Source organism: Sarcophilus harrisii, chromosome 2, assembly GCF_902635505.1.
Source record: "Sarcophilus harrisii chromosome 2, mSarHar1.11, whole genome shotgun sequence".
In the NCBI taxonomy this organism is placed as follows: Eukaryota; Metazoa; Chordata; class Mammalia; order Dasyuromorphia; family Dasyuridae; genus Sarcophilus; species Sarcophilus harrisii.
This window is the reverse complement of record NC_045427.1, coordinates 595,755,854-595,772,702: the sequence shown is the minus strand read 5'-3', so window position 1 is coordinate 595,772,702 and position 16,849 is coordinate 595,755,854. Positions and strand designations below refer to the sequence as shown.

At 35.7% G+C, this 16,849-nt stretch overlaps 1 protein-coding gene across 3 annotated transcripts in view; it reads right to left on the bottom strand.

Annotated features, from left to right (window-relative positions):
- The window catches only part of ARHGAP22 (Rho GTPase activating protein 22), a 398,531-nt gene that overhangs the window by 264,526 nt on the left and 117,156 nt on the right, over positions 1 to 16,849 (bottom strand). The window lies entirely within an intron of this gene.

Genomic DNA, 16,849 nt, shown 5'->3' with positions numbered 1-16,849 from the left:
CAACAAATTGGGTTTGCTCCAATATATAGATTAGAAGCTGAACACCATTCAGATGCTTTCTCTCTTCTTTACTGAATAGTCATTTGTACTGTTCCATCATTGAAGAGAATTTATAAATTTGTTTTTAGAAAGCTTTGGAAATGAGACCCACAAATGGAAAGGTGCCATTGCTGGTTGAGTTGATCAATTCTTAATTAATTCTCTTTTAGGACTGTCATTACCTTCACATAACCTTGTTCACATATACCCAGTTACACTGTCCTTTAATTTCATGGCAATCAATAAATATTCATTAAATACTTACTACATGTCTGGTATTGAGCTAGGTACTGGGAATATCGAGATAAAAATGGGGTGAGAAGAAAAGAGGACAAAGGAAAAAAGAAAAGAAGTTAATTCCTACTCTAAAACCTTAAAATCTACCATGGCAAAATGGCAAATGCCAACACACTTTTCCCAAATGAACAGGAAAAGCTCCTTTTGGAGCCTTTGAAATCTCATGCTTTAGGAAATCAGGGAGACTACATTTTTCAGCCTAGCTGTTTTACCTTTCAAAACCATAGATTTATTCTTAAATGCTTTAATTGTAGAAATTAAAGTAATACTCTGAAGATCCAGCTGATGAGAATTGTCATTGAATCAGATTGTTACTGTCTTCATTGTCCAGAATTGACTAGAGAAAAGTCTCTGATTCTTTGTTTCTTAGTATACTGATCCATAAAATAAGAGAATCAGTTTGATGACATCTTTAGTTTCTTCAAGTTCTAAATTTTTTGATATTTTGTAGGAAAAATCCATCTTGCTCATAGTGGTGACTTTTTTTTTTCTAAAATACATTTAATTATGCTAGTTTGCATAATGGATAGATAGACTGCCAGGCCTGGAGTCAGGAAGACTCATCTTTCAGAGTTCAAAACTGGCTTGAGACACCATATCACCCTGGGCAAGCCACTTAGCCCTGTTTGCCTCAGTTCCTCATCTATAAAATAGGCTGGAGAAGGAAATAACAAACCACTCCAGTATCTTTGCCAAGAAAACCCCAAATGGGATCACAAAGAGCTGGACACAACTGAAAAATGATTGAACCACAACAACAGATGTTTTCTGACTGTAAATAATAAATCATTCTGGTGTTTCAGAATATATAACAGCTGCTTTTTGTATCTCGTTTATTTTTTTCATAGAAATCTTTGTTACTTCATCATTTTTTATCATGTGCATGACCTTGTAACCAGCAGGTGGTCAATAAATATTAGTGGAATGGACAAGTTAATGGATAATTCTATTCAAATCAATGGAGAACCTTCATTTCAAATTCAAGATTCAAATTTCAGAATCACTTTTCTGATAGCCCACTTTCCTCTTATTTTATGTGTTTTCTTATTGTTATTCAATTATTGCCATTCAATTTCTAGTCTAATTTGCTTTGTTGTATTTTTGTTTTTGTTTTGTCCAGAAAAATTATATTTACACCAGCAATACAATTTTTGTATTTACAAATTTACAGAGATTGAGGTTAACTCAAATGAGGTCATGAAGAGTTGGACATTCCTGAAAATGACTGAACAACAATGAGTGGCTCTAACATAGTTATCTACCTTTACAGAAGGACTTCAAAGAATTGGGTAGTTATTATCACTTTTGGACAGTTCTAATTATAAGGAAGTTGTTGATATCAAATTTAATTTGCTTTTTTATAACTTCTAAACATTGCTCTTGGTTCTGGACATGGGACCATTAATTATCATTTTTTGAGTCTATCTAGTTCTGAATCCATCTGATTGTTCTGATGTGCAATATTGCCTGATGTATATTTTTCTATCTTCTTCATCAAAATAATATGAAATTGTTTTTATCAAAAGTACAGTTAATGAGATGAACCAAATCAGTTCCAATTGTTCAGTAATGAAGAGAACCAGCTACACCCAGCAAAAGAACTATGGGAACTGAGTTTAGTCCATAACATAGCATTCCCACTCCTCCTCTTATTGTCCACTTGAATTTTTGATTTCCTTCTCAGGTTATTTTTACCTTATTTCTAAATCCGATTTTTTCTTGTGCAGCAATATAACTGTATAAATATGTATACATATATTGTATTTAACATATACTTTAACATATTTAACATGTATTTGTCTACCTGCCATCTAGGGGAGGGGGGAGGGGGAAGGAAAGGAAAAGCTGGATCAGAAGGTTTTGCAGGGGTCAATGCTGAAAAATTACCTATGCATATGTCCTGTAAATAAAAAACTATAAAAAAGTATTGCTAAAACTAGGTTAACTTTATCCATAGTCTCCTCATGTCTATTACATCTTTAGTTATTCTATCAAAAAAGGAAATTTGTCTGGCATGAGAAATGTAATGGAGCTCTTTGTAATAACTGCTTCTATTTCTAGATGCTAATCAACTATTTTTTTAATGATATATTCTAGAATTCAGTAAAATTTAATCTAATTCAACAAGCATTTACTTATTACATATGATATGTTAGAGATGCAAAGAAAGAACCAGTTCCTATCCTCAAAGAACTTGCATTTTATTTGAGGGAGAACAATGGACAACCTGTACATAGGTAAGTGAAAATAAAATTCTCTAGTTCACTGGGTAATTCCTCTATGAATGCTTATTGGAGGGCATGAACAGTATTTGCAGGGAGAGACTGTGTGGATCGATTACATTCTGCAGAGATTTGAACCCAAGTTAATAAGAATACATATCTGTTGAAGAATTGAGGAAAGTCTCCTAACAGAAGAATGTTGCTGTTGATTTATCATCATTTTGAGTAATTATCAATTAGTGACAGATATACACAAGGACATTCACCCTCATTCACCTGAATTCCCTTATGACAATTATATGTATCTGTAAAATTTCTTCCTGAGCTTAAGGGTCCCACATGTAGGAAAGAAATTGATTTTTTTTCTTACTATAAAACAAATTGACTCCTATAAGGATTAGCTCTAAACTTTGCCTCATTAACCTTATTACCAAATGGGTTAGATCCAACTAACAAAGGGCATAAAATGGAGGTAAAGAGTTAACCTTTCAGTCCAAATGGTGTAATCCAATTTGAAAAGGCTTTTCCTGCAAATATGTAACTATTGTGTTATATTTCCTAATAAAAATATGAGAACTTGGTATAAAAACACTCAGGCAATCAGAAAAAAAAAAAAAGAATATGGACTAAGAATCCAGAGGGAATGAAAAGCACCACAATAGCTCCTAGCATACAAAATGTTATTCAGCCCGGGGTGGGGGGAAAGGGAGTGTTTCTTGGAAAAGATAATGGAGTACTTGGCCATTTGCTACTCCAATGGATTAAGGCAAACATAGTTAAGTGACTTGCCCAGGATCTCATAGATAATAAGTGTCTGAGGCCAGATTTGAATTCAGGAGGCTGAGTTTTCCTGACTCCAGGCTGGGTATTCTATCCCATCACCTAGCTGTTATCCTTATAGCTAGTATCAGTTTTTAACAAGACAAAATCATCAAATGACTCTAATTCAACATCTATTTAGTTCACAGAAGTAAAACTTCCTTTACTCTGTGACTCTGGAGGGGTGACCATAAGATCAATACCAGATGACCCCAGAGGAGATTCTTCTGATGATGATATTATTATGTCATCCAGGGGAGGAACATCACAGCTTATCAGCATGGTGATATGGGATATATATATATATATATATATATATATATATATATATATATATATATGAATATATATATATGGGGGCATCCTTCAGCTCAATAGAAGGCTAACTGAGGTTCAAGGTACTCCATAGGACCACATTCACCCAAAGTCGTAACTCATGAATCCTTAATTAATGTGCACATTTTTAATTGTCAGCTGATTAAAGACAATTAAAATTTAAAGCAAAGGCTAATAAGAAAATTAGCAGCCTTCCCTAAATATGTAATCCATCAATGGGAAAGGTGCATGTGTCTGGGAGTGCAAATATGAGGGGAACATCACAATCTGATTCTGCAGGCCTAGAGATATTTCCTGATGATGTCCTCACTTGCTCTCACTGGGAAAATCTTCTGCAAGTCTCTTTTTCTTGCTGCTGTTACACCAGATGCAGATTGCATAGCCTCTGCTGGCTAGTGATTTCTTGGTCCCAGTCTCTGTGATGCCTCCAGGCAAAGTTCTAATGGACACATACATGATTGCGGAATGTCAAACTTGAACTCCAGCATCTGGCTTCAGCTAACGGCCTTGGCTATGGGCCTTGAGGATCTGGAACAAGGGGCAGCACTGTCCCTACTACTGAGGTCATAGGGTGTGTTTGACTTTTTCATGAAGACAGTGGACTTTGCCATATTCTTTTAGTTCAGAGACCAAAGAACTTTTTTTAAAAAAAGAAATTTTGGAAAAACAGTCCTTCTTGCTTCTGCCATGGGATTGACAATAGCTTCCCCTAGGAGAGAGAAAAGACCTCAAACCCCAGAACTTCTTGGCTTTTTTTCCTTGAGGAGTGAATCATTCTATTTCTTTCAGAGTCTTATATACAAGGCTTCTCTTCTACACTAAGAGATTCTTTGCCTCAGGCACCAAGTTTAGAAAACAGAGAAAAGTAACTCTGCTAAGTTATTAGAATCCACTGCCTGGTTCAAGGACTCAGATCTCTGGGGAAAAAAAGCCTTTCCTTAATTTTGATTTTCCCTCTAGCCCTTGACTCTAATTTCTGAAAACTAGACTAAATCCAGTTATCATGTATGAAGGCGCTACTCTGATCATAGTCTAACAGCCTGTTACTGTGATTAGTTTGTATTAAGACCAAGTCTTTAAGATCCACTTAGTTTTATACTCTTTGGTTTTAGGGCATTTTCAGCTTAATCATAATTGATCTGGGTCCTCAAGTAGGAAAATTCCTGATACTTAAGTAGAAGCTGGGCTCTCTTCCTAACTACATTTATGCCTTTCTCTCTAGCTCACTTCTGGCCTCTTTGTAGCTGGAGGACCATCTCCAGTTGTCCTGATCTATATCTGACCATTGGACCTAGAAGGCTCTGGAGGAGAAAATGAGACTGGTGACTTTGCACAGCCTTTTCTCACTTAAAGCTAATTCACTCAGTTGTCACAGCATCGCCTCCCTAATGTCATGGTCTTCTTGGGAATGAAGGACAGATAATAACTTTGTAGTTGAAGCAAAATTCAGTTTACTGGAAAAGCTTGAGTAAAGAAAAAGTAGGTTACATTACAGTGTCTCTGGATAATCATACACTAAGAGGAAGAGATGCTAAAGAATGGATCTTTTCCAGAAACTTCCCAACACTAGATCTTTTGCTCTAAGTTTCTTGCAGAATCAACTTCTTGTTATTTTCCTTCTCTGCAGCAGACTTTTCTTTCCTTCTTCTCAAAGGAGTTGGAAATGCCGTATATGTTCTGAATCCAGACCTTCACCACCTCTCCTTTTTGTTCTGAACTTAGTCCTCATAAAAATTTCTTAGAGTAGAACTTTCAATTCTCCCATGGATGACTTTGACTCATTCAAGGAAGTATACAGACCTTGGTCACACTCAATTCTGATTATTTGATTAATTTTTAAAAATTATTTTCTTTTTCTTTTTTCTTTTTTTTTACTTAATTAAGGGATCAGAGTTAACATGGAACAGGTTCAATCTCCACCCCTACATTAGGATCATAGATTGAGATCTGGAAGTGGCAGTAGAGGCCATTGAATACAACCCTCTCATTTTACAGAACGATGTAAAGAAGTTAAGTGACTGGTCCAGTATTAAAATGTTTGTCCTCCTGATTCAAAGTCTAGCAACTTCTAAAGTCGAACTTTAGAAGCAACTTCTATCACTGCATCAATTAGCTGTCTCTAATTTCCCCTGGTCCCTCAAATCTAAAACACCTTCTACTCTCCCATATGATTGAATGGATGATTGTCGGAAAAGATGCATGTGTGAGTACATAAACACCCCCTCACACCCTCCCTCCACAATAAATTCAGAGGTCAAGGTTATTGTTTTACTTAACCAGCCACTTTCCTGGCTTTTCATCCATATATATTTCTATCCAAATGGTGGAGGCTTTGAGTTTATTCTTATGCTAACAAGGAAGAATTGTTGTAATCAACATGAGCAAAGAGTAAGGTAGATAGAAAAGTATTCTGAGTATATTATCATCCTGCATTTCTTCTTAAAGTAAAAATGGAGAAGATTAAAACATAACTTGAGAAATCACCTTATAAATGATTCAGAATGTCCAAATCCTGTTGTCTGATATGTGGTGACATGCTGAGTGATGAGAAACCTGACAAATTTTGTTGGTCAGTCTTCCTTAATCTCTTCATGTCATCCTTACCTGTACCATTCTTTTAGGCTAACAGTTTATATAAGGCTGATGAGGAGTAAAGGTGACAGCTTAGATAAAACTCCTGTCTACAAATCCCTTAAACTCAAGTGCAATAAATGTAGTCCCATCATCAGAGATAGTGTGTGGCTGCCTGAAAAGCAAATAATCAATACAAGGCCATGATTGCTGCTATTCCAGGGAGTTTAGATGGGATAAGAGTAATTCTACCTTTTATTTGGAGTTTTTCCTGATCCTCTAGCTTCTGGAGTCCTCCATCCCAAAATTACCTTGTATTAATTTTGTCTATATTCTGAACTCACAACATATGAAGCAAATCTTTCCACTGAGGAAAAAATATTCTCAAGTCTCCTTACCTCACAAAGCCAGGAGAATGATTGCATATACTCTTGATTCTCTTCTGCTATTACTTGCCCATTCTTCTACTACCCTCCTTCGAAGACCTTTCTTCTTTTGAAGAACATAGGGCTCACTCATATCACTCTTTACCAGCCTTGTTGCCATTAGCTACCAACATTAAGGTTTTTGCCCTAATTTTTTCAATAACTTTGATCTGATTCATGGTCTTTTATTTCCACTACCAGTCATCATCTCCATGGCCAACAATATTCACAATCTCTTTAAGAATTAGAAAACATAGTTCTTCATCCTCTTAATTTCTATCAACCTCCTTCTCTTTAACTACGAGTCATACTGTAGATATCAAACATCTCACAGAATTGGGTCACTTCCAAAGTATTAAAGTATAAAACTTTATCCTCAGACCACGATCTTCTATATTACTTCTCCACACTCATTCACACTAAGCTTAGTTTTTTCTTTTTCATGAGTTATAATCCTTTCATCTATCTCATTTCTCTAAATTCATCACAATTACTCTGATTTCACTTACTTTAATACCCAGCTTAGAACCCATGATTGACTACATTCATATTTTAATAGCTATTAGATCAACTCCTAAGTTTTATTTTCTTCTTTATTTTCTTCAGGTTAAATGCACTCATTTCCTTCAGCTGTTTTCATGAGTCATGGTTTCCACCTCTGAATATGATTTAGCTTCTCTAAGTTCTTTCAAAATAATTTTAAAAAATGTTATTATACTCTAGATGTTGTCTTACAAGGGGAAAGTGGATAAAAAAATCTCAATATCCTATCCTGAACACTATGAGAAAAGTATCTTGATGTAGTTCAGGACTTCATTAATTCCCATTTTGTCTATCATATCATACTGTGGACTCATAATTATTTATAGCCTACCAAAACCTTTCATCTTTCTCTTACAAACTATTGGGTAGTCTTCCTTCTATATTTTATTCTTCTAAAGTTGATTTTTTGAACCTCCATATTTCTATTAAATTTCATCCTCTAACATTTGACTTTATGACATCTTTTAACATTCCCATACATGTTCTCCATATTCCAACCAAACCTTCATCAACCTTCTCCCATTCTGTCAAAGTCACTGTGACCTTTGGCTTCCAGTCCTTTGTTCATATTGGTCCCAATCACTACAATCTTGTTTTCACCGTGTGAATTCTTTCTCAGTCTTTAAAGTTCACTTCCAATGATTTTTTCTGCTCAGTTAAGACCTTCCTCCTTAAAATTCATATACAACTGCATCTTATTCTATCACTCCCTACTTTATTGTGTAAAATTATTTATTATTCTTGCATGTATTGGTGTTTTATGTCCTTTTAATCTGCTAACTACTTCAAAGACAGGGGTCATATCTTAGCTGAAAATAGTCAATATTCTGCACAAAAAAGGTGCATAATGTTTATTGCTCAGGGATGTTAATATTTAGGTCTGCATGCCTAGGGGCCACTTTTTTAGTCTTCTGAGCTGTATAAACTCAGTAATGTCTTTAATTGTCTCTTATTTATTTTTGTCAAGTTTTCCATATATACGTGCATGTGTGCATGCATGAATCCTTGTGTTATTTCTGCTATTTACTCAAATGTAATATATGGTATCCCATAGAGGTTTTGGTTGATTTAATTCATCATTAATTTAGCTTCTAGCAAGGTCAGTAATGCAGCTTAAGTGACTGATGTGCATGGACACATCAATCTGTTTACATTTAATATTATTTCCTTCCCAAGGATGGCTGTCCTTCCAATCAATAGAATCTCTTACTCTGAGCTTTTTCTTTTCTATCTGTTTCTACTCCTATTAGTTCATTAGCCATGTGTTTTTCAAAGAGTCAATGAGACAAGAAAGCAGTGTGAAACCATTAACCACAGGGTACATGGACATGTCAGTTTTGAAAGTCAATGACCAGTGGAAAGAAAGACAACAAAACAAAAAATGAACCAGCGATAAAGATGGTTGCACAGAAGAGTGATAAGAGTAGACTTATGATGGGCAGTAGATCAGGACAAAAGGTACATATAGTATAACATGACTACTCTGAAAAATCATACAAACTTCCTTAATATAAGTATTATGTTCAGACAAAAAAAGTGGGAGGGATGTGGTAACAAAGCTATAACTAGAATTCTTCCACATAGGGTAGACACCATGAATTATAATCAAGAAAATTGAAACATCATGTCCCCAAGTGAATGGAAGGAGGAAGAAGGTAAGACCCATGTCTATGGTGGAGAATCAGAAGCTCTGGGACATAAGCACAAGGTTGCTGGGGAGTCAGGGGAAGGAAGAGAACAATGTAAGGAAAAGTTGTCTCTAGCTTAGCATCTGGTAGAGTCTTATTATAAACTAGAGATTCTGGCTAATTGAGAAGTTATGTATGCGAGATAGAAGCGGGCTCTCAGAGTTAGGAAGATAGGAGTCAACTCCTGTCTCTTATATACTTGGATTGTGTGACCATGGCTAAGTTATGTAAACTCTAACCAGCCAAGTCAACTCTCTAAGACCATAAGTGGCAGAGAATTACAATTAACTTATGGTCAGAGAGTTGCCAATTTGCATTTTTTGGATGTAATTTCAATACTAAATATCCTCCAACCTAATGAAGCTAAACTTCAAACCAAAATATTTAAAAATTCTTGCTACCCAGAAGCTAATTTCTTTTGTTTCTCTACTGCTGAAGCATGACAAGCATTGCCCAATGTCTTTTAAATTTGATATCCTGTTTCAAAACTCTGATCATTCTATCCTAGCTATAGCTCTGTAGAATAGTCCTGCTATAGTTTTCTCTAGCCAGATCACACCCAGAGAGTTAAATTCAGTTTAGACTGCCACATTTCCAACGCTCAAGTTGGGGAAGAGAAGTCTTGGAAGGGACATCACCATGTCTTTTTGAAGGTTATCACATAGAAAACAGATGAGTCTTGTTCTTTATAGCTTTGTAATACATATAATTCTATGATCCACTGACATCTGGTCCTTGAATAAAATTCTCTGTCTCTCAACTTGGTGCTTTTTCACTTACTGTTCCCCATGCTCGGAATTCTCTCTTTTTGTAGGTTAACCATGTTCAATTCTTGTAAACATATTTCCACATTTATCAAGAAAAATCAGATCAAAAGGGAAAAAATGTGAAAAAAAAACAATCAAACAACAACAAAAAAGGTGTGATCCACATTCAGTCACCATAGTCCTCCCTCTGGGATGCAGAAGGCTCTCTCCATCACAAGTCTATTGGAATTAGCCTGAATCACCTCATTGTTGAAAAGAGCCACATCCATCCCAGTTAATCAGCAGTTCATGTAAATCTCTCCAGGTTTTTCTAAAATCAGCCTCATGGTTGGAATTTTCATGAGAGGTAGCATGTGATGTGTTAGAGAAAGGGTCATCTTGGAGTCAAGAAGATCTAGATTCAAATTTTGCCTTTTACACTTACTAGCTGTTGACCACTGACAAATTGATTAGTCTCTCAGTACTCAGACAATTCCCTAAAATAAGTTGCTAGTATACATCAACAGAGAAAGTTTTAATACCAAGAGTTTCTAACATCACTGAAATAATAGATTAAACTCTTATGCTACGTCCTCCCCACTCCTCACCCCTAGAAATGTGGTTTTATCTTTTATTGGTCTAAGCAGATATAGGTTAGACCTCATGAGGTCAGTGTTTATATAATATGCAGAATATTCCTTTGCATATGGTACTCAATTTTAAAAGTTGAATTTGTTGAATTGACTTGAATATTTCTAGATTATTTTTTTAGTTAAAATCTGCAAACTTTATTGTCTATGATATGTCAGACATTGGAGATTCAAAGGCAAAAATGAAAAATTTCTGCCTTCAAAGTTTTCGCATTTTCTTGAGGGAAAGTTTATGTGTGTGTATATGCAATACATGTGTGTATTACATACCAATACATATCATTGAAAAGCAGAGGAGAAATATGTACATATATGTATATCTATGTATATCACACACACTCCTACATGTACATTCACTTATACATGTACACAAGCATATACAAACATATATTAAATAAATAATGAATAAAATTAAATGAATATAATTAATGGGGGAAAGGCTCCAAAAAGCCTTATTGAGGTTGAGCTGAGTTTTGAAGGAAAGAAGGGAATCCATGACACAGAAGTAAGGAAGGAGCAACTTTCAGGCACAGGGGCCAACTAAAAGCAGTGAGAGGGGAGAGAACCAACAGGAAGGCTAGTCTAGTATTGGTTTATTGTTATAGTCAAAGTTGCTTCTGATCTATCCTGAGCCAGTTTAAAATGTGGTTCCCTTTAGTTGTTTTTGTTGTTTAGCATTTGCAATTGTGTTTAATTCTTTGTGACCCTATTTAGGCATTTCTTGGCAAAGACATTGGAATAGTTTGTTATTTTTTCCCCTCTAGCTCATTTTACAGATGGGGAAACTGAGGCAAACAGGATTAAGTGATATGCCCAGGATCACCTAGTTAGTAAGTTACGTGTAATTTGAATTCAGGTCTTCAGATCCTATATATGTCCATCAATGGATTGTGGCTAAAAATCTGCTCCGGCTTTGTGTTTTCAGAGAAAAAGAAAGTCTTGTTAACCAGCTAATTATTGAATGTTCATCAATGCTCCCTTGGTGTGGAGCCCCAAATTGACTTTCCTGGCTTTCTTAGGGTTTTGAGTCTGGAAATCATGACTGGAGTATTAACACTTAGCTCTTTACTTATGCTCAGGGCTTGGATGTCACCATACATTTCCCTGCATCTTTGCATCAGGTTTACTTGGTCTCTCCCATTATCTAATCCCCCCCCAAAAAAGTTCTTCATTTGTCATCAGGTTTGGCAGCAGATTGTTGGGAAGGCTGCCCTCCTAAAATTCTCTTAACAAGCTGTAACATGAGATCTTCCACAGGCAAACATCATGAGCTGCTGCAAACTAGTTTATGAAAGGCATCCTCCAAGCTCCATTATCTCCTGAATGGCTCTGGTGGGGTCTTTGGATGATAAATCTCCCCGAGGCATCAAATCACAGAATACGAGGCTACAGCCCTTGAGAGGGTGGTATAAACAAGCTAGGCTGGAGATCAGATCAATGGCAGGGAGATAAACTCGGCTTTGTCCCACCCCTGCTTTCCTTTCAACCCAGGTTTAAAATCATAGCCCATTACTATCCAAAATGCAGATATTTTTAAAAGGCCAATTTTAGTAGCCTGAGACAGAGGTGTCCAGATTCGAACTACTTTCCTGCAGGAGTTATAATGAATTCTTGTGTGTGTGTGGTGTGTTTGTGTGTGTATTAGTTCATGAGTCCTTGACAACTACAGCCCACAATGATCTCTCTCTTCTCTGGATTTCAATTGTATTTCTTATGCCATGAAATTACCAGAACCCTGAGATTATCTCTTTATTATATCTGGCTTTGTTCTAAAATGTCATGTGTGTGAACTTTGTCATTCTAACAGATTTGTAACTAGTAGGGGGGTGGAATGGTGGGGAATTTACTGCAGGGACTGTGCACCTTTTAATTGTGATTGACTTTTCATCACCTCGTTTGGGGTTTTCTTGGCTAAGATAATAGCAAAATTTGCTATTTTCTGCCCTCCAGATCATTTTACAGATAAGGAAACTGAGGCAAACAGGATTAAGTGATTTGTCCAAGGTTGCACAGATAGTAAGTATTAGAGGCTGCATTTACTCCAAGATTAATATTCTATGTACTGTACCACCTTGCTGGGGAACATTAAAAGCCCTTCTAGTCCATTGATACGATGGGATAAGCTCATCTCTCTACTCTACTGGTTCTCTGGCATCTCTGGCTATTGTTTTGTATGATGTCCAAGCATTTCTGCTTCCCTACTAATGGGTCTATTTCATGATTTCCTCCCCACCTTTATGATAGTTCAAATAAATGTGCCTCTTTTATGTTGCTTGTCCTGGGTGCAAATATTCTTTTTTTTCCCATTTTTTAAAAATTAAAGCTTTTTATTTACAAAACATGTGCATGGGTAATTTTTCAATATTGACCCTTGCAAAACCTTGCATTCCAACTTTTCCCCTCCTTCCCTCCCTTGGCAGGTAATCCAATAAATGTTAAATATGGTAAAATATATATTAAACTCCAATATATGTAATATGTTTATACAATTATCTTTCTGCACAAGAAAAATAGGATCAAGGAGGAAAAAAAACTGAAAAAGAAAACAAAATGCAAGGAAACATCAACAGAAAGAGTGATAATGCTATGTTGTGATCCACATTCAGTTCCTACAGTTCTCTCTCTGGGTGTAGATGACTCTCTTCATCACTGAACAATTGAAATTGGTTTGAATCATCTCAATGTTGAAGAGAGCCTGTGCATCAGAATTGATCATCATATAATCTTGTTATCATGTACAGTGATCCCCTATTTCTGCTTATTTCACTTGGCATCAGTTCATATAAATCTCTCCAGGCCATTCTGAAATTATCCTGCTGATTGTTTCTTATAGAACAATAATATTCCATAATATTCATATACCACAATTTATTCATCAACTGATGGGCATCCACTCAGTTTATAGTTTCTTGCTACTACAAATAGGATTGACATAAACATTTTGTATGCAAATATTCTGAGTTATGATTTTGCCTTCTAAAGAATGAACTCCTAAGATTATGGATTCATGGACCCATTCCTCTACCTAGTATCTTTACTCTTATCCTGGTATTAAGCCTATTGAATGTGGTTGTGTGTTTTCTTACCATCTCTTCATCTGTCACATTTCAACTTGCCACTGACTATTTTTATTGTATTCCTCCCAGCCTGAATGTTATTCTTCTTTGTTAAGAAAATAGTGTCAACTAAATAGTTGTGGTTTTTCACTAGTATCCATTATTTGTATCTTCTACCCTACTCAGTAGTCTTACTGCTTCTTCAGAAGGTGGGGCGGATTGTACATAGTTAGAAGAAAATTTAGGCACCATTGACTAAAATATCCTTATATGAGGATATTTAAGTTCAGCAAAGTTAAGTGACTTCTTATACAGCAACAAAGGAGAGAAGGAAGAGTAAAAATATTAAACTCCTAAATATCAGGCATAGTACTCAACAATTTACAAATATTATCTTATCTGATCCTAACAAAAATCCTGGGAAGGAGATGCTGTTGTTTTTCTCATTTTACAGAGATTCAATGATTTAGTTAAGATTATACCTTAACTAAACTCAAGTCCAATGTCCTTCCTACCCACTTTTTATTTGGATGACCCCTACAAGCCCTTGCTACAAGCCCTGATTCCTCCCAGGATTATTAGGCAACTTGATCTAGTAATAAATAAGTGACAACACAATCATTGCAATGACATATAGTCCTTGATCTTTAGAAAAGAAGAAGTATAAAATGAATTTGACATTTTTAAGCACTTATAGGATCATAGGATGTCAGTGATAGAAATGGCTTTAGAAATTGTCTTGTCCCATCCTAATTGTACAAAGCAAAAAAACGAAAAACACTATACCTTGAGATATTAAAGGACTTCCCCAAAGTCATACAGATAATTAATAGAGGAACCAGGATTAGATCTCAGGTCCTCTGACACATTTATAACCCAAATTCTATTAAAAAAAACAACCTAAAGCAGTCAAATGATATGAACAATTTTCAGATAAAGAAATTAAAACCATTTCTAGTCATATGAAAAAATTCTGTAAATCACCATTGATCAGAGAAATGCAAATTAAGACTACTTTGAGATACCACTATACATCTCTCAGATTGGCTAAGGTAACAGGAAAAGATAATGATCAATGTTGGAGGAGACATGGGAAAACTGGGACACTGATGCATTGTTGGTGGAACTGTGAATGGATCCAACCATTCTGGAGAGCAATTTGGAACTGTGTTCAAAAAGTTACCAAACTGTGTATACCCTTTGATCCAGCAGTGTTTCTATTGGTCTTATATCCTAAAGAGATCTTAAAGGAGGGAAAGGGACCCATGTGTGGAAAAATGTTTGTGGCAGCCCTCTTTGTAGTGGCTAGAACCTGGAAACTGAGTGGATGTCCATCAGTTGGAGAATGGCTGAATAAATTGTGGTATATGAATATTATGGAATATTATTGTTCTGTAAGAAATGACCAGCAGGATGATTTCAGAGAGGCCTGGAGAGACTTACACGAACTGATGCTGAGTGAAATGAGCAGGACCAGGAGATCATTGTTCACAGCAACAACAAGATTATATGACGATCAATTCTGATGGACATGGCTCTTCAATAATGAGGTGTTTCAGGCCAGTTCCAATGGTCTTGTGATGAAGAGCGCCATCTACACGTAGAAAGAGTATGGATCACAACATAACATTTTCAACTTTTTTCTTGCTGTTTACTTGCTTTTTCCCCCCTTTCTCATTTTTTTCCTTTTGGATCTGGTTTTTCTTGTGCTACATGATAAATATGGAAATATGTATAAAATTGCATATATTTAACATATATTGAATTACTTGCTGTTTAGGGGAGGTGGGTGTAAGGAAGGGAAGAAAAAAATTGGAACACAAAGTTTTGCAAGGATGAATGTTGAAAACTATCCCTGCATATATTTTGAAAATAAAAAGCTTTTAAAAAACCCTCAAAACAACAGTTTCCATAAGTGAGACACAGTTGCCTTAAAGTCTGAGTTGAATTGAGCTGGGTTATCAGTTTGGTTTCCAAGTGATTAGTTATGATTACCTATGGAATCCCTGGGCTGGATTCCCATGTGAGATTTTCCCGTTTATACAGGTTCCAAGTGCTCTTTGACTTCTTATTTTCTCTGTTCTATGGAGCAGATCTGGTCTGATGATTTCCAGCAGAATTCTATTTACACACAGATCCAAATGTCATGTCAAAGGGGTCAGGGAGGAGGTTGAGCTAATCGGGGCTCAAAGCAGTATGGTTTGCATCAAAGACAGGACTAATGAAGTGAGGATCCAAAGGAAGCAATCCAAAGGCAAGTTCAGTTCAGAGCTGAGGTAAAAAGCTTGAGGTGAAGTAATCTAGGGTGATATAAATCAGGGAATCAATATTCAGGGAGAGAACACTTTCTTTTATTAGTGAGATGACTAGAATGGTGCCGTTTGCTCTCTGTAGCTGCAGAACTGGATGAAGCTAGCTGATTCACATAGGAATCCAGATTAGGACCCCAATCATCATGGAATCATGTTTAAAACTGTAAAGTTCGTCAGTCAGAAAGGGAATATGAACAAATAAGGAATAAAATGAGTGAAAGGGAATATATTAAACACTTACTGGTGCCAGGTACTATGTAAGGTTCTGGGGGATATAAATACAAAATGAGATGATTTCTTCCCTCAAAGAATTTATATTTTAGACAACATATATAGGAAGAGGGGGGATGGAGAAGGAAGTTTACTCTTGGGAATCACAGAGATGTTGAATGGAACCTTGAGGAAATTCATTTTTACCCTCTTTCCAGTAATATTCATTTTATTACCTATCCTTAAAAAAGGGAGGGGGGAAATATACTATTTTATATTGAGTATAGCAAATATACTCATTTTCAATTTACTTTCTTAAAAAATGCTAGCAATTTCATACTTTCATTACAATCCATGAAGAACACAAGGATTTTTGGTGGATTATTGAATAGCAAATTGAATGTAAGTCAGTAGCCTGATGTGACAGCCAAGAAAATAACTGACATTAAGTAACTACTGATAATATAAAATATTTAGGAATCTATCTGCCAAGGGAAAATCAGAAACTATATGAGCAAAATTACAGACCACTTTTCACACAAATTAAGTCTGATCTAACCAATTGGAAAAATATTAAATGCTCTTGGATAGGGCGAGCAAATATAATAAAGATGACAATATTACCTAAACTAATCTATTTATTTAGCGCTATACCAATCAGACTCCCAAAAAACTATTTTAATGACCTAGAAAAAATAACAACAAAGTTCATATGGAAAAACAAAAGGTCAAGAATTTCAAGGGAATTAATGAAAAAAAAAATCAAATGAAGGTGGCTTAGCTGTACCAGATCTAAAATTATATTATAGAGCAGCAGTTACCAAAACTATTTGGTATTGGCTAAGGAATAGATTAGTTGATCAGTGGAATAGATTAGGTTCAAGGGATAAAACAGTCAACAAATATAGCAACCTAGTCTTTGACAAACCCAAAGA